General features: G+C 35.7%; 1 protein-coding gene across 5 annotated transcripts in view; it reads left to right on the forward strand.

Moving 5' to 3' along the window:
- The window catches only part of SYT1 (synaptotagmin 1), a 354,238-nt gene that overhangs the window by 56,621 nt on the left and 273,293 nt on the right, over nucleotides 1-24,324 (forward strand). For 3 of the 5 annotated variants that reach the window (XM_035334744.1, XM_035334778.1, XM_035334761.1), the window contains exon 1: nucleotides 23,083-23,188. The exons of the other annotated variants lie outside the window; for them this stretch is intronic. The gene's annotated coding sequence lies outside the window, so the exon portion shown is untranslated. Of the gene's footprint in view, nucleotides 1-23,082; nucleotides 23,189-24,324 lie in introns of those variants that run through there. 5 annotated transcript variants of the gene reach the window in all.

Here is a 24,324-nt window from a genome sequence, read left to right on the forward strand (position 1 = left end):
TCCTTCCTGCTGCCAGGGGCACGAACAGGGGGAGTAGGCCGGGGGCACCCGCTCAGCATCCCACAGCTGTTCCCAGAGCATCACCAGAGGCCTCTCAGGGGCAGGACGACTTTCTGGGTGGATGAAGTGCTTTCCAACTACAGCCAGATTGGGTTGTGTCTCTTGGGGCCTCCTGCAACATTCATGTGGTGAGCACCCACCATGGGGACCCTGCTAGTGGCACCGGGGCCATCCCCGCGCAGGATGCAGGCACAGCATGCCACCAGGACGTCGACCACACTGTGCTAGATGAGCACAATTACAGCCTTCTCACGTGTAATTACTCTATAAATAGAAGTTTAAGTACGGGTTTGCTCTACATACCAAAAATCTAAGCACTAGCAATTAGCAAAACTGCTTTCTATTTGTGATATCTGGGGATATATAATTGTATAGGTGACTGATTTTTTTCTAGGTACAAAATACTCTGAAGAATATCAAGTCTGTGTTTTCTCAGTGCAGCAGGTTATTTTAATTTATACTTCACTGCAGTTACTGGTAACAGCAATTATGTAGGTAACAATGTATAGTTACTTTATTAAATTCAAAATGCATCTGGATTTGAGTCTTGCAGTGGATTTTTATTGTGATTTAACTCGACGTTTCACAGTTCAATATCTTGTTTGCTACTTATGTGTATTTAACATGTATATAACTTGGATGATCTACAGCTATCAAATAAACTGAATTAAGAAAAGGCCACATACTGTTCAAATAATTTCTGTTGATGACTAGGTTACAATGAGTATAAGTCACTGTTGAATATGCTTAAATTCTTGTTAAAATATACCTAATTTGTTTTAGTCATTGTTTTGCACACTAATACAAACCACAGCTATTATTAGATAATTTCTTTGCAATTTTCAGGGTGGCAACATGATTATCTGTTTTTTACTCATTCTAGATAAACTTCACTGTAAAACATACGGTATAAAAAGCTTCCTTGTAAACTAAAATAGTATTTATTTAAACCCAGTTGAAGTACTAGGGAAAAAAATGAGAAGGTATGAAAAGTTCATCTCTGGTGGTATTCAAAAAAAAAAAACAACTATTTTCATAAACACTGTTCTTGTCTTTCACATCATTTTTTTGCAGTAGAGGTTTGGACCGAGATATGTCAAAGTAATCCATATGGCCATATCTCTGTCACAGAGCTCTGCTGACACAAGGGATCTTCACTGGAGCAAAGTACGAAAAGGCAGGTTCTTTCTGGGGAGGGAATAAGTTATTTCATTTGAAAATCCCTGGATACCTTTTCTAAAACATTGAAACTTCCCTTGAAATCACTGACTTTGTATTTGGGATTCTGTGTTTTAGTATGCTCAGCTGGACGTATTTCAAACAATCAGCATATCAACAGCTTCCATTGAGAACCTGTTTTATATCCATATATGTTTAAGCACTTTCATGTAAACCTGATTCCCTGTCTCCCCCCCTCCCCACCCTTCCTTACCCCAGATTAAGAACATTAAAGAACATTAAACAGATATGGCATATTTAAAAACTCTCCAAGTGTTATAAGGTGTAATGAGATGAAGGAGTATCAGCCTAGATGTTCCATTTTAATTTTGAAGTATCTTTTTTTGTGTTCAGTACTAAACATGCCTTCTACAATTGACCTGTGATTTAGAAAACACTATTTTTGCGTACCTGAGTGGATATATCTACCTTAGATATACATCTAATTTTGTTAATTATGTTCTGTTACCAAATGTTTTGGTGCTTATAATACTCTGGTACAAAACTTGTAAAACATGATAAAAATAAATTCATTATTATTTTTTAAAACATCCTCTGTCTTTTGATCATACTGTTATTAGAAAGTATCTTCGGAATGTTTTGGGTTTTCATGAAATTAAAACCTATATTAAACTGATGATAGGACTTCAGTTGCTCATGCCATAGGATGAGAGGTACTTAGTTTGGGGTGCAAGGAAGCCTTAATGTGTATTAGCAGCCACTTCTGGCTTGTGCCTGCAACAGCATTTGCTGTGTGTTTGCAACAGCAAGGGAACATCTGCTCCCTTTGTGTGGTTTTGCTTCTCCCTAAACAAATGGTTGATTAGAAATTGAGCAAAAAAACAGTATTCAGCAGAAAACAGGAAGGTGTCTTGTGCTTCTGAAGCGTGCACATGACATTTATGGTGAGAGGAAAAGGAGGTGCTGTAGGAAGAAACATATTTTCCCTAAAGAGAATTGGCTTTTCAGGGCCACTGAAAATCAGTCTTGTTTTTATCATGGAAAGCCAGGCACCAGCATACAGCAGCAGCTTTTTGGAACAAAAATATCAAATCAAGATTGTAGTTGTATGGCTGAGAGACTACATTTTAGGGCCAACTGCTGTCAATTGTTTTAATTAATGCAAGCTTTCCTTAAAAACATTTTTTGTTGTTGTGTTGATATTTTTTTATCTGTCATGTGAAGGTACTCTTAGAGATGAGCACTGGTAATTCAAGTTGGATGTTTCACATGAGTTCTGATGTGAACACCACACATCAAATTCAGTTGTAACAACGGAGCTAAACTTGATCTTGTAGGTTGTTTACAAACATTATCCTAGGTATTTATGGGTTCCATCTCAATTTTAGTGAAGCCATGGTGATAGATGTCTCCAGTTTGTGGTGAACAGCAACCAATTACCATTTACAGAGAATGGAAGAGGATGGACAGGGTCAGGAAAATGGCTCCTTTTAGTAGAGGGCCACTTGCCATCAATCCACCTGGGCAACTGATAATTCTTTTGGCAAGAGACATAGCAGAAAGTACCTCCTGGTTGAATAGAGAGATGTGACAGAACAAAAGCAAACTGGCTTATAAATACTAGGGATTAGTATAATACATTATCTGCTCCCCTCATGCCATCACCTTTTCCTATCAATTTCCCCTGGAAGATGGCAATAATACTTGCCTTTTATCATGGAGATGCTATGATGACTAAATTAAAAAGGCAATTTAGATTTGTTTAGAAATCTTCAGTGACCCTCAGGCCACAGACCTGCAATTAGTTGAAGCATATTTTTTTTTTGAAAACTGTTTTAATTATTGGCATTTGTGCTGTCATGCATAATCAGCGGGATCCCATTTGTGTTTCAGCTGGAGCTGCCTCTTGATGGCCAAGTAAACAGCACCTTTTTTAATATGAAATAAATTGTTGGCATCAGATGCTAATTCAGAATTAACATTATTTAAAAATCCTTGATGCTGTAATCCTGATTGTGACTACAATGACTATTTTTGTGACACAAAAGGTATTTTAGAAAGTAGGGCGAGTGTGGAAAATGGTTTTGCAGCCCCTCTTTTCTGCCATCCTCTTCTGTGTATGAGAAGTCCTTCCTCAAAAGCCAAACCTCAGTATGAACACAGTCCAGGCTGTTTACAATAAGAGAGTACCTCAATTCAAACAGCTGTCAGGGAGCGGGTATTAATCATGCCAATATTCAGCAAGCCATGTCCGAGAGCTTTCTTGCTCCTTTGAGCTTAATGTGGATAAAGCAGGTAGAGAAAGAGAAATTGGAAAAGGTGGCTTCACTGATAAGAAAACCTACCATAAACTTTGAATTAGTGACAGTGTACCAGATTTGCCTCTGGAGTGTTTCATTAGTATTGTGTACTGCCTCTACTGCGTGTTAGCTTTCTGCTGACATGTCACCTGAGATAACAACATCATCTATTTAACCAGCACAGGAAAAAAACAAATTAGTTTCCCACCATGCTAGGAAAAATGTGAATACTCAACACATTTGCAGTGTTTCCACACTCACTGGAAATTGTTTTACTTTTATGATCTACACATTTTTCTTAGTAAACCAGCAATTTTAAATTTTTCCCCCAGAATTGTATGACAGATTGTACCAGGGGGATAAATCTTGTTCAGGAAGTGAAGCAATGTACAATAACATGATGTGAGCAGCTGCTCTCTTTGTATGGTTTGCTAGGTAGACTGCTATTGCAGAGCCCAATAATGACAAAACCAATTAGCTGATTAGAAACTGCTAGAAATAAAAGAGAAGAGAAAACACTTAAGTGACAACAAAAGTAAATGCAGTTCTCCATTAATTTTGCTCAGTGCTACTGCTCTAAGGATTTCTAGGGAAATCACTGAGTTTATTTTACTTAAGATTATAATAAACTAACACCTTTTTTTCAAGCTTGTCTAAGAGATCTTGATGAAACTGCAATGCTAAACAAGTACAAATCCTGCAGATGAAATGGCACATTTGAATAAATGGAACATCTGAGCATTGATCAAAGTTAATACTCAAGAGCTACATAAAAGAAGGCAAGCTCTAAAACTGAACATTTTAATAGTTTTAGAGCAACATGGAATAGTTATTTTTTCAAGAAACATCTAATTTAAATGTAAATTTGGGGTTCAGTTATCAAAGTGTTTTTTTTAATCATTCTGTGTTTCTAGGGATCTAGGATCAAAGTCCTATATAGCACATATATAGCAAGCCAGCTTTTCAAGATGGCTGATGGTGAGATATGAATTACCTTGAAGATAGAGTTCAGAGCAAATACTGAAAAAATTAATGAACCGAAAGTGAATTCTGGAAGGCTCCATGTTTTAAAAATACGATCTGTACTTTCAGCTCTCAAACGAGGTCACAGAAGTGATAATTCATCAGATTCTTTCTAGACTCATCCCCCCCAAGGGAGGGAGAGAAATTGGGAATGATGGTAGGTTTTGCACTTAAATAGTGCAAAAGCACAGCAATACATCCCGTGACACCACTTATGTCAATGGGCACAGAGCAAGCCATATCTTGGGTGGAAGAAATGAAGCCAATTGAGTGTAAACAGGAACCTTTATGGCTCTCTCTTCACAAGTAGCACAGTGACTGCAGTGTAGCTGTTAATAGGTATCCTTGAACCCTGCTATTGCAGAATGTCTTTCATTAAGCACAGCACACGCATCCTAAGCCTACATGAAGCTCTCTAGGACGCCTCTGTAAGCCAAGTCCAAATGTTTTTTTGCAAGTTTGGTGATAAAAGAGGATGGACAACTTTTTATTCAGAGCAGGTTGAACTGAAGGCATTGAGCTGCAGTCTTTTATCCCCTTAACACATATAAATCCTGTGTAACTTCACTGTAGTCAGGAAGTATTGGAAAATAACTCATAATAACAATAAAAGCACAAGTTTGAATACCTGTTCGTTGCAGGGCAGTGTTGGACACAGAAGATACTTTTATATAGTTAACCAGAAAATTGTTTCCTGAATGAAATTTTTACACAGTTGTTTATTTTTCCTTTTCTATGTAGAAAATAGGTGTTCTCTTATGTTGCTGTTAATGTTGCCTTTCCTCACATTATGCTAGCGCAGAAACAAGCTCTAAATATCACTTGCTAATAGTGTATTTTCTCACTATCTATCTGTGTTTCAATATAGGTGGTTTCTTATGCATGTATATAAAATAAGTTTGAATACATTATCAATAATGATTGCAATAGGCAATTAAATCTAAGGCATGTGCTTGTGCTGGGAAGTGCACAGTTGACTTAATAATGCCTAATGATAGTATGAAGCAGTTTACCTCCCTTTCAATCAGGCTTCTGAAGATCTGAGCAGCATGCTCTGGTAAACACTCCAACAATATGGTAATGCAAAACATACAGTATGAAAAAGTATCTTTTTCTGTAATGGCCCACATTCTGGGCAGAGGATGATTAGCTGGGATGCTGTTCTGTCAACAGCTGTATTACTAAGTACTAAGCTTTAAAAGGCACCTCCTATGATGGCTTTCCTTGGCTCTTCATTTGGCCCAGTAAAGAGTCTTGACCTTATCATAAAAGAAAGCACTGCCAACATCTCACGGACACATTCCTCTTTCACCGCACCCCTCTCCTTGATCCTCAGTCATTTCCTTTTAGACAAATGAAAAGGTTACTGCTCTTTAAATATCCCTACACAAGGGTCTATGGTAATTGAACTGTCTAAATTCATGTATCTAGTTAGATTAGACTCTTTCTTTACAAAAAATAAATACTTGACTTTTGTCAGTTCTTACCTCCTTAGGAATAAATTGCACATGTGAGCCTGTTCTGGAAAGTGGCTGTTAGTGGAAGAGCAGTACAGGTACACAGTGGTGTTATGAAAGCTCCTTTTTCTATATTCATTTGGATACATTAAGTAAATGCATCTTTTATACTATATCTGAAGTTATATAAAACAAACAAAGAAAGAAAATCACCATGCCTGCATGTCTTTAAACTAGCAGGAATATATATATGTATTGAGAAGAGGGTGAGTTGTAGATTTGAGAGCTGAGAAATTGGATTCTTCATGGCTGGTACTGGATGCCATCTTTTCTAGGTATTTTGCTTTAATTAAGGCAGAGTTGGTAAGTATATGAAAATGTCACCTAACAGTTCGCGATACTGTAAAAAGATATCAGTACTTATGAAAAATCCTGGTTACTGTTCAAGGAATTTTGGAAATGGAAGATTGGTAGGGTTGCCAGCTGCATCTCCTTACTGTTTCAAGTAGCTCTTTCTATTGGTCTACATTATGATCTTCCAAAGCACCATGCACCTAGTTGTTAGTCTGAGGAGAGGATAGGAGCTGCATCCATTTCTTTTATACCAAGGCTGTTCCAGATTCTCATTGTTCTAATGTTTAGACTTTTTTATTTTTTAATTTACAGCCTAACTTTATTCATAGCGATCTTATATTCATTCTTCCTTGTGCCAGCTGTGGCCCCTAGACTGAATAATTATTTTTCTCCATCACTGTTCAGTTCCCTGGCATATTTTCTCATACTTTTTCATTTCACTATACCAGATATGCTTAAGCACTTTTAGTCTCTTTTTGTCAGATAGATTTTCCATTTCTCTGATCAGGTTGGCAGCTCTTTTCTGCACCTCCTCCAATTTAAGCTTATCATTCTTTAACATGAGTGAGCAGGATTCTGTGGCATATTAGAGATATCAGTGATTAGATTTCCCCCGGATCTTGTACAATAGCATCAGTATTACCTTCTCTCCAGAAAAATCTTTTCTGATACAGCTTAGGATTGCATTCTCCATGTAACAATAAAAACTCATACTTAAGTCCTAGGACTGATCCTTTTCTACCTCAGTTGTTTGCAACTGACGAGCTTGTGGCTTTTAGAATAAATGTCTTTATTAGTCCTTAGGGAGATGGCCTTGCCATAAATGTCTTACAGTTTCATTTCATTTAATAATATTCCTGTCCTCAAGGTCATCATGTCCTTTACATACGGATATCCTAATGCTTCTCAGTATTGATTACTTCCCAAGAAATGAATTATCATAAGATTTCACCAGTATAGTACTGATACTTTTGCCAAGGTCATTATGAAAATATTTAATGAGATTGCTCCTAAGACTGGTCATTGAGAAACTCTCTAATAGCTTCTCTCTAGTCTGAAACTTTTCAACACTAATCACTTCCATTTTTCCTTTAGTTAGTTTCTTATTGACCTAATATTCCTGGTATTACTCCTAATTTCCTCTAGATTGAGTAATGATTTCCCATGTTGGTACTCTGTGAAAACGCTTTCCTGAACTTCAGATATGTGAGGTCTATCACATTCCCAGTGTCTTAAAACAAACAACAACAAAACAACAACAACAACAACAACAACAAACACAAAACAAACAAAAAACAAACAGAACCCAGAAGAAAGCTATTGAATTGATCTAGTGTGATTCACTTTTAATCCTCCCTTGACCTGCTTGTCTTTAAATGTATGTTTTCTGAAAGCTTCCTCTAAAAACACACACATTATTGATGCTTACTGGACATCAGTTACTCATATTGCTCTTCATACTTCACTACTCTAAGTTATTCTACTTATTAATATATATAAGGACAAGATAGGGATCTTCCTACCTGAAATGTCATTTTCTTGTTCTTTCAGAATTTGAGCTGGAGGCTGTACTTTCACTGTCAGCTGGATTTGTTTGAGCTTTTCTTCTGAGTTGTATAATTAACATAACTGAGATTACCTCATCTGTTATCCATCTTATCTTCATCCCTTCATTCAGTATTTTCAGCATAATCAAGCTGCATTATCACCTCTGCACCATCCTCTTGCATAGGATCCCTTTCTCATTTTTTGTGTGAAGAGGTGAAAATTCTAGAGGCAAAAATTCTAGAGGTGAAAATTCTTTTACTGTTTGTTTCTGCTCAAGTACAGTTTTTATTTTTTTATTAACAGCTACTTTAACCATCATGGGAACAAGGCTAGTGTATTTATTGTTATACCTTGTGCATATATGTATGTGTTTATATGAAGAACAAATATTTTTGAGACCTCTGGATTTTTTTTTCTTATTTCCATACACAAAACCTTTAACTTTTTACTTAACAATACATATAGATAACGTTATGCAGATATTCAAAGGAGCAATGTGATTTTTTCATTCAAGTTTTAATCTAGCCTAACTTATGCAAATGAAATAGAATACATTTACAATTTCATATTATGATATTTCTTAAAAGAAGTCATTGGCTTCTATTTTGTTGCTTAAGTCGAGTTAGTGCTCAAATTGAATGGGTTTAAGGAAGACTGAAAGGAGGAAATGGAAAATGCCAGTCAAATCGTAGTTGGGAGAATGTTCCCCAAAGAGATGTTGAATGCATGAAATCAATAAGGATGAACCGAAGCACCCCAGAATCACAATTTTTAAGTTCAGCACAGATACTGCAAGAGAAGAGAGAAAAAGAAAAAAAAGTGATGAGCAAAGCTATTGCCAGATAGGTATAGACAGTAAAGAATAAGTGAGAGCTAGGCAGATCATAGGTTTTAAGTATTTCATTGGGGTAGGAACAGGATGTCTGCTATGAGAAGACTGATGAATGAAATTTCCCACTTAAAAGAATGTGAGAAGGCAAGGTGAAAAAATAAGGGGAAAAAGATTTTGAGCCTGAAGGAGAAAGATGAATGCACACTGGAGACAGCCATAGGTTCAGTGATACAGCATAATAGAAGACTAGTGTAAATTCAGACAATGTACTAATAACGTTGTAATAATTTTTTTCAGCTGAGAGGAAAAAGTGGCAATGTATGATTCTAGCCATGTTTGAGTTAAGTGAGAAAGGTTAAAAGAAAAAAAAAAAAAAAAAAAGAGTGAGAGGTCAAAGCTTAATTTGCATTTAGTTGCTTTGTATGTTTACCCACCAAAACATTAGGGAAACTTCTGCTAACTTTCATAACCTCCTTTGTCTGTATGATATGATTATTAGTGGGGTTATTTTATTGCCTTTTGAAGGAGTATAGTATTTTTCATGCTTATGAATAATTCAAGTACTCCACAATGTGTTGCATTACTTGCCAAATGCTGGGTCACTGATGTAATTCAGCTTGCTGTTTAAAAAAAAAAAAAAAAAAAAAAAAAGGAAGAAAAAGTTTAATTGCTGAAAGAATTCAATACTAAGAAAAATTCCTACTGCTTTTGCATGGATTTTGATAATGGATGCTAGACATAATGATGATAATGGATAATAGACATACAGTGTTAGAACTCTCAGTATATTAATTTAGGAATACTGAGCAAAGCCCAGAAGTGTGTATCTCAGGAGATTGCAGGGTTTCTTTTGAGGTTTCCATTTATATTTCTTTTCCTGTTTTTTGTTTTGCTTTGTTTTTTTTTAGTTTGTTTTTGAGCTATGGATGACTTCCAATATTTTTTTGCTTATATGTAAAACAGCATTGTCTTGATTTGTTTGCAGCCAGGTGCCTAAAATAACAGTATTGATGATACCAATAATAATGTATCTATTCCTGAGTAGTAACATTGATTAATTACATCTGCATGGCAAAGAAAGGGATCATGAAAGTATCATGGGACACTTGGGTTGGTGAGGGTTTGTGCGCATGAGTTTGTTGTGTGTGTGCATGTTTAACTTTGTTAAAGTTCTGTTGAATAACATCTACAGTGAGAGGGAAGGATGTGGGTGTATGTTTTGGAACAGAGGTGGCCAAGCTTTCACAAAGGTCCAGTGGCTTTTCTGGTGTAGCTTAGAACAGTCTTTAACTTGCTCAGAACTGCATATAGTCCACAATTCCTCAGTGTGCCTTGTTAACTACTTTGAAGTACCAGCTCCTTCCTCCAAGCAAAAGTGAAGGAGCCATGATGGGTATATTGCTACTAGGCCATTACCTAGGTGAAGCATTTCTGTGTTATTGAGGGATAGAAAATAATTTGGTATGTTTTAATGAAACTAGGAGTCTAATCTTAGAACTAGTGCCAAACGTCTTATATTTTGAGAAATAAGTGGATGAAAACTTCAAAACAGAAAAATACTCCTGTGCTTGTTGGAGTGCCTGAGGAAGCTCTCTTTGAACTTCATGACTATGGGACTGCTCTAATACCTAGTCGAGAAATGTAGATCCATCATATGAGGTGTTAACTCTATGTAATGACAAGACAACACTGACACAGAAGTCCAGTTTAAGACAAGAGACAGTAGCTGGGTATAACAGCTGAAGAAAGTAGAAGTCCTGGAAAGCTGATCTTACAGAATGCATAACTTTTAGTTAGTTTTGATCGTGGCCTAAGTTAAACAGCTTATTTCTGTGGTCTTTGTACATAATAGGCTTTAGCCAGGTTAGCAGTACTACTGACTGCTTTAACAAGTACTATGCTTGTTGGCACTGTGGTTTGAGGCTCTAAAATTTGAGTCAGCACTGCTTTGCTTTCTGAATTTTGGCCTCTGTATCACTGGAAAGATTCAGAAAATGTGGCTCCATTCCTTGTAAATTTTATTTTCAGCAGCAGCTATTACTTTCTCAAAATTTTGTTTGGAACAAAAAATATCTAATGAAGACATAAATCACTTTCAAATATGGTGTCACAGCCTCTGTTATTAGTGAGCTTTTAATATCCTTTTTATTAGTAGGATGTATTCTCAGTAGGAGTGATTTGTTACTCTCCTGATTTTTGGTATTTAAAGAATTCTTATAAAGGTTATTTAAGGCTTGTGGGGGGAAGAATCTTTGCAAAACATCTAAGTTCCCAAAGGAACAGGTGATAAACCTTTTTGTGTTAATAGGATGGCTTATAGCTATATGGGACTATATGGGACTCTTACACAAATCTACTCTCTCATTAATCATCAGAGATATAATATTTAGATTAAAGGGATGAAGATGCTCAGCTGGCTAGATTTTCAGCTGTGTATGTCATTAAATTAGTCCTAAGGAATTATATAGATATTAAAGTGATTTAAAGGACTAGGGTAAAAATACCCTTGTCTCAATGGCACATCAGTTTAATGAGTAATGTTGAGTATAGTTGTAAAGAAACAGGATCTAATGAAATAAATTATTTTTGCACAACTTTAGCAATGTAATTGGAAGCAAACATAAATAGCATTTATGGAAAAAATGTTTCTATTTGCAACTAAAATGTTACTGATTTTTCTTACATGGTCATTTTGTTCTTTTTTTTTTTTTTTTTTCCACCCACCTATATATTTCACCTTTACGTTAAGAGCTATTTTTGCAGAATTAACAAGTCATTTTTAATTATCTCCAGCACTTTTTTAGTGGGACAAAAACTTACTTTAGTTTCAGTCGCAGCTCTACTTTATAGAAGCTTACTGTATTGCATGCTTCAAAATGCTTTTGTGGCAGCATAATGCCCTCTTTTCCAGTATTGCTCATTGTATATCCATGTACTCTTTCACTTAAAGGACAGTGAAAGATCCTACACTGGGATGTTAAATTCTCATAATGTTAGTATCATTCTGTACATGTGTTTCAAAGAATACATAGACTGATGTAGAGTGATTCTTACTTTCATGAGCTGAATGGCGTATACTAGAATAGCCATTAACAGGAGGGATCAATATTTTCAAAGTGATACACTTAAAAATAATATCTACACAAACATGACTTTGTGACTCATTGTTAGGCTTTTTTGTTTGTTTGTTTTTAAACTTCCTCAATAGTTATTGTGTTGAGATTCTCTCTTTATTTACTGGCATTCTGTGGGATCATACCAGTAATTCACCTGAAATGACTGTGTACAGTCTTGAAGGGTCATAATGCTAAGGTTCTGTTTGAATGCTAATGTAGGTCATAATTAATCAATGGTGATTGTGGAAAACATAAATCATTTATAAGATGCTTGTAACTGACATCTAAATTCTCCACAAGAGAAAGCCTGATATAGTAGCAGAACTTGGCCTTGCATCTCTTTGTTCTAGGCTCTTCCCATCTGATGTGCTAGAATGCATGTCTTAATATAGACTCAGAGGTAAGTTGTTTGGATGTGTCATTTGAACTGAATATAGTTTTGAATGTTCTTATAGTACAGAAGTAATGCCAAAACCACTAAGTGCATACAACAAAAACTGAAATACTTTTATTTTTTGCTAGTTTTCTAAAATCCAAATCATAACTGACCCATAAATGTTATTTCTTGAAATACCATTCTGAGGAGTTAATTAAGAAAAATCTGGATATGTTTATTAAAGGACTCATGTTTTGCTTCCTTTCTATGTATAAAATCCAATCTTTTTTCTAGGCTTTTTCCAGCTGTCCTTTATGTTGTGTCTTTACACCTTCATTCGGGTAGTAATGTATAGCCTTCTTACTGAATTGGCTCTGCTTGATAGGAATTCTAGTAGATTTTCTGATAGAAATAGGAGTTATATATGGGAATTTCTGAAAGTAACCAGGTACCATGACTCCAGTATGTTATTAGCATGTTTAAACTCTTTGTTTATTGCTATAATGTTTTTCTTTCATCTGCATATTTGCACAGTTCCCAATACACTGAAACTCCAATGTTTATTGAACCTCTGGATTCAGCTTAAAAAGGAATGAGTTTTAATTTTCTGGGGAAAATGTGTGAGAGTAGAAGCTGGCATCCCATAAAAATACGTAAGATGAAGTAACAAATTCCCTTCTTACTCTCCGCCTTACCCCCAAAATCAACCCACCAGCAATTAGAGGAATGGTTAAAGAAAGAATTAATTTAGTTCCTTAATTCCATAAAGGAACATGTAAGACCAGGTGATTAGCAGGCTTATTAGCATCATTATTTTTTTTTTTGTCAACAATGAATGACATAAATCTACAGTCCTGTGACTACAAAAAAAAAAGAAAAAAAAATCTTCCTTATGATTCAATTGCAGTTCTTAAGTAAGAGGGACCCAGAAACTGAAATCATGTGACAGTGAAGAAAAAACTTAGTATATCGTAAACATTGCATGGTAATATTTATTGCAGATAGAGCTAAAGCTACACATATACCAGAAGGAATAATCTTGCAGTCACAGAACCTGGAAATTGAGCCAATGCTGTAACCTAAGATGTTTTTGCTGAAAGTTAGAACTACTAGATTTCTCATACCCTGGTTTTAAGGTTTGCCGTATTGCTATGAATGTTACATCTTGATGGTCACCCTTTGGGAAAAGAGATCTCTGATTAACATTATTAAAGATATTGGTAAGAAATATTTGGAGAGGAGCAAAGCTGAAGGGAAATGCATAGTTAGTTAGAAAACTCCTATGAAGTTCATGGAAATAAGGCACTTACTCATTTAGACATTTCAGTAAACTCCAATAGGTGCTTATGTGCATCTTCAGGCATCTAAATACTTCAGCCCCTTGTCCAAACAAAGGACTGCAAGCACCGACAGTATCTACAATGGTGGAAGTCAGGTCTGATTTGACTGAAATCAATGGTCTGTGTTCATTTATTCCTCAGTCTGAAGATATTCTAGCTGTAATCTGTTTGGTTACCAGCTGACCAAAGAAAAAACCTCAACTGAAAAATTACATTTCAAGAGGACTAATAAATGTATTTTGAAGATGGGGAGACAAAAAGGAAAATTACTTCCATATGACACAAAGCTATTAGAGGTTTGATAAATCTGGCTTAGTTTCATCTTTAACAATGGCTGATATTAAATCCTTGGCCAAAAAAATAGATAATTGGAATCTCACAATACACAGCTCTTCAGTTTGGCATCAATCTTGTAATACAATAAAACTTATCATTTGTAAGCTTGTCTAGTTTTTAGCAAAAGACTGAGAACAATTTGATCTGTCTTGGTACATAAGACAATACAGTGCAGGTGGTTTAAAAACAAAACAGTTAATGAAACAAAATTTTACTTAAACTACCTGATGATTCATCATCCAGTCTTTGCACACTGTCAATTGTGCCTTTCTGAGCCATTAGTTATAGAATATTTAAATAGCCTGGACAGCATGTGCAACTGTTGAGAATGCTATTGTATTTTGAATTATTTCTCCAATTTGTTTCAGTTCAATATAGACTGACAACAGTGTAGTGAGTCAACCTTCTGTTTCCCTGAATGCAATGCAATATAATATTTATAGTGGAAATTAATTTTTGCCTCCAATAATATTTTGACCATGTTACAATATTCCTGAACTAACCTTTGAAGTGGTATGAAAATCAGATTTATTTATTTCATCATCTTTCTACTTCCTTTTATACATGTGTAATCACAACCATGAGAAGTTCTGTTTATATCAATGAGGGCTACTATTCATCTCTTATCTGCACAACTCCTCCCCCTCCAAAAAAGGTTGGGGGGAGAGACGGGAGGTGATTCAGTTGCAGATATGAGGTGTTTATTTTGTTTGTAACATAAACCTGGAGATGAGAGAGTTAAGTATTTTTTCTTGTTGTATTGGCATTTGAAGAGTGGCATGTCAAGGAGTCGGAAATGAGACTGATGGCAGCAGAGGTGCCATCTGGTTTGAGGACTGTGACCTTGATAGCTACATCTAGACTGCATGACAAGCGCTTTCTGGGATCCTGGCTGCCTGTTCATCAGTGTGCCTGGAAACCAGGGTGGAAATGATGAGAGAGCAAGTGGTGAGAGACCAGTGTTTGCAGTCAGATCCCATCTGGATCCCTGGGCAAGTTGCCCAGGACCATGTCCAGGCGGGTTTTGAAGGTCTCCAAGGAGGGAGACTCCACAACCTGTCTGGGCAGCTTGTACCAGTGCTCAGTCACTTGCACAGTAAAGAGCTTCCTCATATTCAGGGGGAACCTCCTGTGTTTCAGTTTGTGCCCATTGCCTCTTATCCTGCCACTGGGCATCACTGAAATGGGCCTGGCACCACCCTCCTTATACCTTCCCTTCAGGTGTTTGTGTACATCAACATGGTCCCCCTTAAGCCTCCTCTTCGGAGGGCTGGCAGAACAGTCCCAGCTCTTTCAGCCTCTCCTCATAGGACACCCACTCCCCTAGCAGTCCCACTCCAAACAGCTTTTTCTTGTAACTTACCATAATTTGACTGCTTTATGTGTGCACCTATCTCATCACTTGATTGTAGAGTTTTAGTGTATTTTCTGACAATGAAGCTTCCTGGATAGTGGATGAAAAAGAAGTGATGATGAACTTTTTGTTCATTCTAAATGCGAACAGCAATTTTCAAGGGAGCTAATTAAAATCTTTATCTGATCCCTAGCTCTGCCTGGATGCACGTGATAAGTTCATGCCTTTTGAGATTTGTAATTTGATTGTATATTTTTTATGGTTTCATGGCTACAGCATATTTTATGTTCATAAGTCTTTGCCAGAGGAAATAGCAACCTTCCCTTTAAATGTTGCAGTTAGGAAACAACACTTTGCAAGTGGATTTTTTTTCTTTGTGTATGTGAGAAGAATGGCAAATAAACTCATGAAAGTGGTTTGTAAGGAAAAAAAGATTATTTCAAATCTAATTGGATAATAAACTATTGTTTTGAAGAGAATACAACCTGAGATAATGTATAGGGTCTTGGTAAACTGTAAACTCCTATTGCGAAAGCTTTGTGAAGATGGTTTTGACATCTTAAAAAGGACATACAGAATTTTATGGGTTCAGCATGGAACACTGCACATCAGCTGGATGTCGGCAAAGAACATTAAACTCTTGATTTGATATTATAATTTGTCAGCTGGTCACATCAGTTGACTTTAATAATTGCCAATTGAGCACATGCACAGATATGGAAGACAGAACCTCAAAAACTTACCCTTTCTTTGGCAGTTTGTTAGTTTTACGTGTTTGGGTTGTTTTCACTTACAGCATGAAAAGTTTATTTTCCATCTACAGTGAGGTCTATACCATCAGATTGATCTTGTGTTTGATGTCTTTCATAAATTGAAGGTCACACTCATAGTTTAAGCTTGAAATTGTTCCTTAGTAGCAAGTAAATGAGTTGATCAGTATGGAATTAGGTTGGTAAGAGAGGTCAGAATGGAAGTTTGAGGATAGGACTTGGCACAATATAAGGAAATGATATAAAATTGATGTGTTCACACTGTAGTGAACTATTGATTCATACTTTTTATTGCATGCTTCAGCATTAATGTGGAGGAAAAAATATATAGGATATGAGAACAAGATGTCTGAAACAGTCTGTTTTTGCTATAGTAAAAAAGTTCATAGTTAATTATCTGAGATGTGGTTAAAGTGAAAGAATGTTACGGAATAAACTCTTTACATAAGTGAAGTGGGAGTAGGAGGGTAATAATTATATAGAATTTTTCACACAATCCAATAAATAGGGACATATTTATAATACTTTCTGACTCTTCTCAGTTAAATAACAAGATCAAGACTGATACTTTTTGTCAGTGCATACTAAAAAGGTTTTTGCATATATTTGTTGCTTACTGCTTTTGTTAAAGAAGTAGAAAGGGACCAAAATTTCCTTCCTTAAATGTGTATAACTTTAACAGATATACAAGAATTTAAGATCAAATTCTCTTGGTGAAAATATCCCCAAATGGAAAGTCAGAAATTTCCTACTGAGACCAGAGAGACTAGAAAACACATATGAACTTGAATTGTGTCATTTGTGGATGGGCACATTTTCTTGAAGGGTGACGACTCAAAGTTGTTGGCCTTGTATCTCTGAGGTCAGGTTTTTATACATACGTAACTATATGCTACAGTATGGGTATCTATAACAAAGCAGAGAGCAAATTTGTCTCTGTTGCAGTTACCAAATCAGATGGTAACAAGTATTTGTGTACACATGACTCTGTACTGCAATCACTTCATGCACTGCACTTGCTTTTCCAGATGAGATGGATTCTGTGATTACACCTGTCTGCCTCATAAGAACATATGCTATGTTAGGATGTAAACTCTTCTTGCAGATTTTAATCCAAAGGTATTTACAGACTAACTGTTCGGAATGTCCAGATAAATGTCACTTGTGATGTAGTGAAACCCTCATATGGGCTTTTTGAATTATGATTTTTTCTAGATGGCAAAGAACTTGCACTCTAGGTACAGTTGTACTACTGCTAAAGGAATGATTATCATGAACATACCAAGTTTAAGACATACAATTTTGTTCAGTAGAAATGAACTTACATGCAATACTAAGGATGACTGGGTAATGCATATGCATCATAGAGTGGTTTTGCCTAATTCCTTGAATGTGATGGCATCTGTTTCCTTCCCTTGCTTAGGCAAAAATATAGGGCAAATTCAGAGCATCTTTTGTTAGAATGGAAGAATGGTCTCATCAGTTCAGGCCAGGGATTCTTGTAGCCTGTGACCTACAGAGTGCAGCATCCTGTCTCCAACAAGCCATAGATTTCCACAGAAATGAGGAAGAGGGCAAGAAAATATTACACATTTATTGAAAATTCTCCCAGCTTCTGACTGCTTTCAGCTCAAGGGATTTCTGGTGCAGTTTGTCTAAATATCAATTAATTGCTCTTCTTAGTGATCATTCAATTTCACCTTGAAACTTTTTAATTTCTTGCGTCCCTAGTATGTTTCTGAGAGTTTCATAGGTCTGCCAGAGTTGAACAAAGAACCACCTTCTTTTGTTTGTTTTGAACTTTGCTCCTACCAGCTTCCTTTATGGTTGCTAGTTTTTCTATATATACAACATTATACTGAACTCTAAAAAGGTATAAAAATACAGTTTGAGCACTCTGTTTTGGTGCAAATTATTGCAGAACATCACAAAAACAGCTTTACAGTTGAATTTATTTTAAAACATTTCTACAGTAGGAGAATATCATTTTACAGCAGTAACAAGGTAGAAATTATCACTTGATACTGTAACTCACAAAATTCTATTGGATCTGTATTGACATTGTACAATATTCCATATGCAATTGGTGGAAATGCTTCTCAGGTCGTTTGCAGACCCCGTTTGATCATAAATACAAAGTACTGAGATCATAAGCCCCACATTTTTATTGGTACTGTGATAGGTTTAACTCATGTTTAACACAAGTTATGTTTGAAAGCTGTAAGGAAGGTGAAATAAGCTGGATTTTGCTGATAGTTTGAACAGTGGCCAAGGTTTATAATGCAAGGTCAGAGGGGACCTGATACCAGTAATATGGGCTGGAATTATATATGTGTGTTGTAGTTCTCGCTGAAGATCATTTATCATGTAATAAATACTTCATAACTTTTCTTGAGTTGAAGCTTAAAAATTGTGCTGCAGTGTAATTAAGAATCATTTAGAGTGGAATAAAGATATCATCCAAATCTCTACATATGTCACCTGATGAATTTAGGTCAAGGATGATTGTAAGACTGTACTGGCTACAGAGGCCATGTTTTTAGATACTCATGTGCTTGTTGCAGAGAAGAGATAACTTTAACATGCTTCAGACTGAAAGAAATGTGTGTTTGCTTGTTTGCTTGTTTTAGTACAGGAGATAGTAATGCAGTCAGAAGTCAATGGAAAAATAATAAAGAAGATCATTACTGTCTTCCAGAACTAAATTTGTGGGTTGTTTTTTGCTGAATAGTGATACACCAAGAAATTATTCAGTATCTTTCTACGATTATAAAAGTTATGAACTTTAAAAAAGGGAAACTGGTGCAAACAGTGCAGAGTTACTTTTTATTTTAAAAAGTAACTGAAGGGATTAAAGAATGTCAGTCTTAGACCATTGCCATTTGTTTTGGTAGTAAAAATATTCTACACCACCAAATTGCACTGCAAGCACCACCTAATAGGAGTATGTAGTAGTCAAAGATGTGATAGGTGTGCTACAGCTGTATTATTACCACCAACAGTTGAACAGACTATTATACTTACCAACAGGTGCAGATAAAATAAATTGTGTTCTTCTGACCATTTGTTAAAATTACTTTGTTGACAAAATGTATTTATACACAGGTAGTGTCTTTTTTTTTTCTAAAACATTAAATAAAATTTTCTAGTGAAAAAAAATAAAAATCTGAGCTGTCAGAAAACAAGCATCTGAAAGCATTATATTCCAATCATTTGTGATGGAGAAGGCAGAAGGAAGACATTGCAAAATTGCTCAGACACTTTCACTTTCTGAATCTGCTTGTTATTTATAACATAGCTGCTGGCACTTTCAGAAGTTTGCAGATGTAAACAGCCAGTGCCATTACGGGCTGTATGCAGAGCAGAATTATACCCTTCACCAAAGAGTACCTCTTGAGGAGAAGCTACCTGGTGACCCTCATTTTAACTCAAATTGTAGAAATGAACAGTTAATCGTTTCTGTGTTTATTTTGTTGTTGTTTTGTGGTGTAAGTTGTTTCTTTGTTTTGTTTCATTTTTTCCAGAAAGGAAAGAGAGCAAACTGATTTTATCTTCATGCTCTTGTGTTACTGGTAGCATACTTAGTCATTGACTTTTCTTGATACAAAAAGCCATTTCCCATCATCTTTTGATGCATGCACTTTTTTTTTTCTCTCCCCAAAATGTTCTTACTACTGAGGAGGTCTCTAAGAACCAGACTCTTGGTGAAGAAAGGTTTGAAGACTGGTTCATTTAAAATACATTACTAACTTAGGTATCTTCTCATACCTTTAAAAAAGCAAGATACAAAATACGAAAGTTTTTTTTTTTTTTTCCATTCATTTTGTTTGCATTTGGCATCACTGTGGAAGACACATAAAGATTTTCCGCAGTGATATTAGTATTCTGGCAAGCTTTTGTTTGTGATACATAGACTATCAAAGTGCTGACAGATGCGGTATTATACAGACATGCAAAGATTATGTTTGTGTTTCTGTATGTATCCTGAAAAAAAAAAAAAAAAAAAATCAGATCTCTCCTTGCTACTCTGTTCCAGAATGCTCAAGCCATCTGCTTGGTTTTCCTGCTGCATTTTGTCTCATTAGTCATGTTCACATGTATTTCAGGCTGCTTAATTTCATTACGCAAAGTATTATGCATTGTTCATCCAATAAGTGAGAGAGGTTCATTCTGCTACCCAAGGGACTTGTAAAAAGAAGTTTTAAACCTCTAAGAAAACCTGAAAATTCTTGTTGAAACATGGATCACGTTTCACTGTTACCTCTATTAACATACTAAAACTTACTTTATTGATTAAGTTATCCATCTTTCTCTGACTCCCAAAGGCTAACTGCTGTCTCCTTTGAAATATTTGCTTCTCACTAGGATTTTTTAACACAGTTAAGATCTCTGCACAAAACTGTCATGTTTGAAAGTTTCCTTTTAGGTGAGGTTAGTATTACTGCCTCACAGTAAGGTTGCCAGTTTTGAAGAGTATGTGGCAGTGGCCATCCCCATGAACATCCACTTAGAATTAGCAAAATTGAAAACCCTTAAAATGGTTTGGGATTCACAGAGGCAAGAGAGATCTGTTAACGCTGAAGATGCAAAACCTCCAGTAGCAGTCACTATTGGGTGTTCTCAAGCTTCTCTCAGCATCTTAGGCTGTTAAATATGCAGCATTACCACAGAGTGACTGAACATACTCGCATTGCAAGACTAATGGCATTGATAAACAGTATTCTTCAATGGCTTTTGGTAACTCCTCTGTGCAATGGGAAGGAGCCAGCCCCTGCAGTGGGAGTTGGGCTGGCATGTACTTGCTGGGACCCAGCCGGGACCACAGTAGGTAGAAGAGTAACAGTAATGGACAAAAACTGTCAGCACTGGGCTGGGAGGGCAGGTGACCAAGGCTTAAGGGGCAAAAGCCCTAGACTACTGATGATTTGTCAACCTGGAGAATGGGAAAAAACATAAAAATTGGACATGGAGTGGGAAACTGGGATTAACCAGGCAAAAAGAGAATTGGCAGGGATCTCTAGGGAAAACATTTTTAATAAGGAATTTGAACTTGGACAGCAGGCTAAGCTGCCAACATAGTTCCATTAGCAACAGCTAGTAATCGTAGCTGAAGAGAGTTGGGACTGGTTGAGAAATGAGCCAAGAAGGCAGCAAAAGAGCCTACACTGAGAGCTGTGCTCCAGTATATAGGAACATGCAGTATATGCTGAAAAAAAAAAGGATCCATTAAGAAAAGAGTGGATTTTTTTTTTTTATCTCCCCAAAATTACACAATGAAAATCAATTTTATCTTAAGAATCTACTGTGAATTCTATACAAATTAGAGAACACTCACGGAGCAGGATGGGGGGACCCTTTAATTTCCTTAATCAAGCAACATAGGTGCTGAATAAGCTTAGATCTGCCCCAAAATATGGTACTCAGAGACTGTCATAAAAGCCTCAGAAAGAGGCTGAATTAAACTTCGAGTGCTTGACATTGCAATAGTGTTCTTTTATTAATGTTGTGGTTTGCATCTAATGAGTTTAATTTTACTGTGTTGTTTTGATAAATAAGTATATTCTATCCAGACAGCCACAAGGTACAAAATAATTGTTGACTCTGAGAGCCGGAACATTTTTTAACCAGCTTTCCCTGATATTTATTTCATTAAAGCCAGAGATCTTGGAGTCATTTGGAGGATATCACCTCTTTCTTTTTTTTTTTTTTTTTTTCTTTAATTTCTGATGGAAAAGACACATTAAGTGGTGGTGTAAATTCTTGTTGCCCCATGACTTTGGTGATGATGACTCAATGCTCTTTGTTAATATGGGCTTTACTCCCTAAAAAAAATTGGAAGGGTAATTATATATTTAGAGAAATTTTCATTGTTTTTACTGCTGTGGTTAATAATATTGATGTTTTAGTACATAAGTCATGAAAAAAAAATAGTTTCAAAACTATTCAAAATACTTTCAATGAACTTTTGAATTATGCAATTAAGCATTTTCAATAAAAATTGTAATACGCAATAAAAATTGCAATGTGCAATAAAGTATCTTTATTTCTAATATTCTTACTGTCTTAACTATTGCCAAGACCTGTAAAATTAAATAATGATTGTATTTCACACTAAGGAAAATACTCAACAGCAATACATGTAAGAGATGGGCATTGAGAACAGCTTTTATGGTGTATGATGAAGGTATTGATCAAGGATTCAAGACATTTATGGCTGAAAAGATTCCTTAAGCTAGATTCCTTGTCTGACATTCAGCATACTGGTTAATTTTGTGTACCTCAGCTTCCATCTGTAGGATAAATATGTTGATACCGCTTTTCTCCTATCCTTTGCATGTGTATAGGGGATTTGATTTACAAAAGTCTTAAAGATCTCTAACAGTCTTGTTCAAACAACTTTCAGTACAGTAAGCATTCAGACTTCACTGGAGCATGTAGTCAGAGCTGTGGGGAAAAAGCTAGGTGAGTTCTCTTAATTAAGCATAATCAGAGACTCTATAGAAGAAAAATAATATGGGGCATAAGCTGAATTGTTCTACAGAATTATTTGAGTCTAAAGACTGAATTTTCTTCTGTCACTTTTGCCCTTTAATACAAACTGTTTTGAATTGTGTATAGAAGGAAAAAAATATAGCCAGGTCTCTTTAGTATCAAATGAGTTCACTGAGCATGCTAACTTAAGGAACCTTGTGGGTCACTACAACTGACTACACTTATCTCACTGACTAAAACTACAGATATATATCTATAATATTGGAGCACACTAAGAAAACAGACCAAATAAGCCCATGATGAAGGAAACCTGTTCATGTCTTTTTCTTTTTTTTTTTTTCCTTTTTTTTTTTTCTGTGTATCTTAACAATCTGGTTAACTCTCATGATAATCAACTTCTGACAATCAGCAGCTGAAAGGCATTGAAGAAACCAAGTATAATTAAAAGACTTTTTAAGCAGCAGTTGTTTGTAAGCAAAGATGGAAAATACAGCTGCAGAGGTACATGCAAGTGTTTACGTAGAATGTCTTTCTCTTAAAGGGAGAAAAGGGATTGTCTCTGAGCTGTGAAGAAATTAGAAACTGACGGATAGAGCCTTCATTCAAGATTTTCCTGTGAAAAGAAAACTGTGTTGACACCAATGATATAAGGTATTTTCAACAAACGTGGATTTTTTTACCTTCTGTACCTGCTTAAATGCTTTAAGGCATGGCACTTTCCTAGAAATAAAATAGAAGTAGTAAATAATTTTAAGTAATGGCTTTTTCAGATGTAAAGTCTATTAGATCAGTGAATATGTAGTTCTGTGGAAATACATGATATTTGAAATTGCCATGAAAGATAAAGATGGTCTATATACATTTGTTGACTGTTCATATAGCACTTCTATTTTTTTGTCTGCTCTCACCATCAACTTGCATTTTATCAAATCCCAAGCTGTCATGGTTCATTATCCATAGATGATCTTGAGCAGCCTTGCATCATAAAAAAATATGCTGTGACATCTGCCATAGTGCACCAGTATACAGATAATTTCTGAGTAAGGTTTGTCTTTGCTTTATCCATTCATCAGTGTGCATTCTTATATATTTGCACATGAATTTCTTAAGGAACAGGAGCTGTATATACTTTACTGTGGTCTTTCAGGTTGTAGATATTTCAGCTGTGCATCTTTAGCTAACGAGTTCCATTTGAGTTAATGTTTGTACAACTCAGTCTCCACTAGTAGTCACAAAGCTGTTGTAGTCCAAGTCATTACATAAGCTCCTCTACCAGTGACGTAGACAGGACACTGAAATTGTAATAATAGTAATTGTAATAATAGAGAGTAATAATGCCTAGAAACATATATATGTAGATATATAAATACACACACACATACTAATGAAGTATTTATTTTGTGTAAGGTAATTTCATTGAAGGAGGCTTTTTTTTTTTTTTTGAAAGACAATAAGTGAAAATGCACAGAGCTCACAGATATTAGTAAGCGGAAGTCCTCTTCATCTCCATTTAACTACTGTAATGGGAAATGGAACATTTTATTTTTTTAGGGATGCTCCAAGGTGATTAAGTGCTGTTGTTTTGGTAATACAACGTTTAGAAATTAATTTATTATATTGCCACGGCTACTGCTTCATCTAAAAATGCTTCAACAATCAACACTGAAAACGTATTACTATGCTATTTAGCTTTATTTCAATACTTCTTGATTGATAACTATTTGAAATTAACCAAATAAGCCGTTGTTAGGAAATTGCATGGATACTTTTCTGAATATGTTATGCCT

Source organism: Oxyura jamaicensis, chromosome 1 (assembly GCF_011077185.1).
Source record: "Oxyura jamaicensis isolate SHBP4307 breed ruddy duck chromosome 1, BPBGC_Ojam_1.0, whole genome shotgun sequence".
Taxonomy (NCBI): Eukaryota; Metazoa; Chordata; class Aves; order Anseriformes; family Anatidae; genus Oxyura; species Oxyura jamaicensis.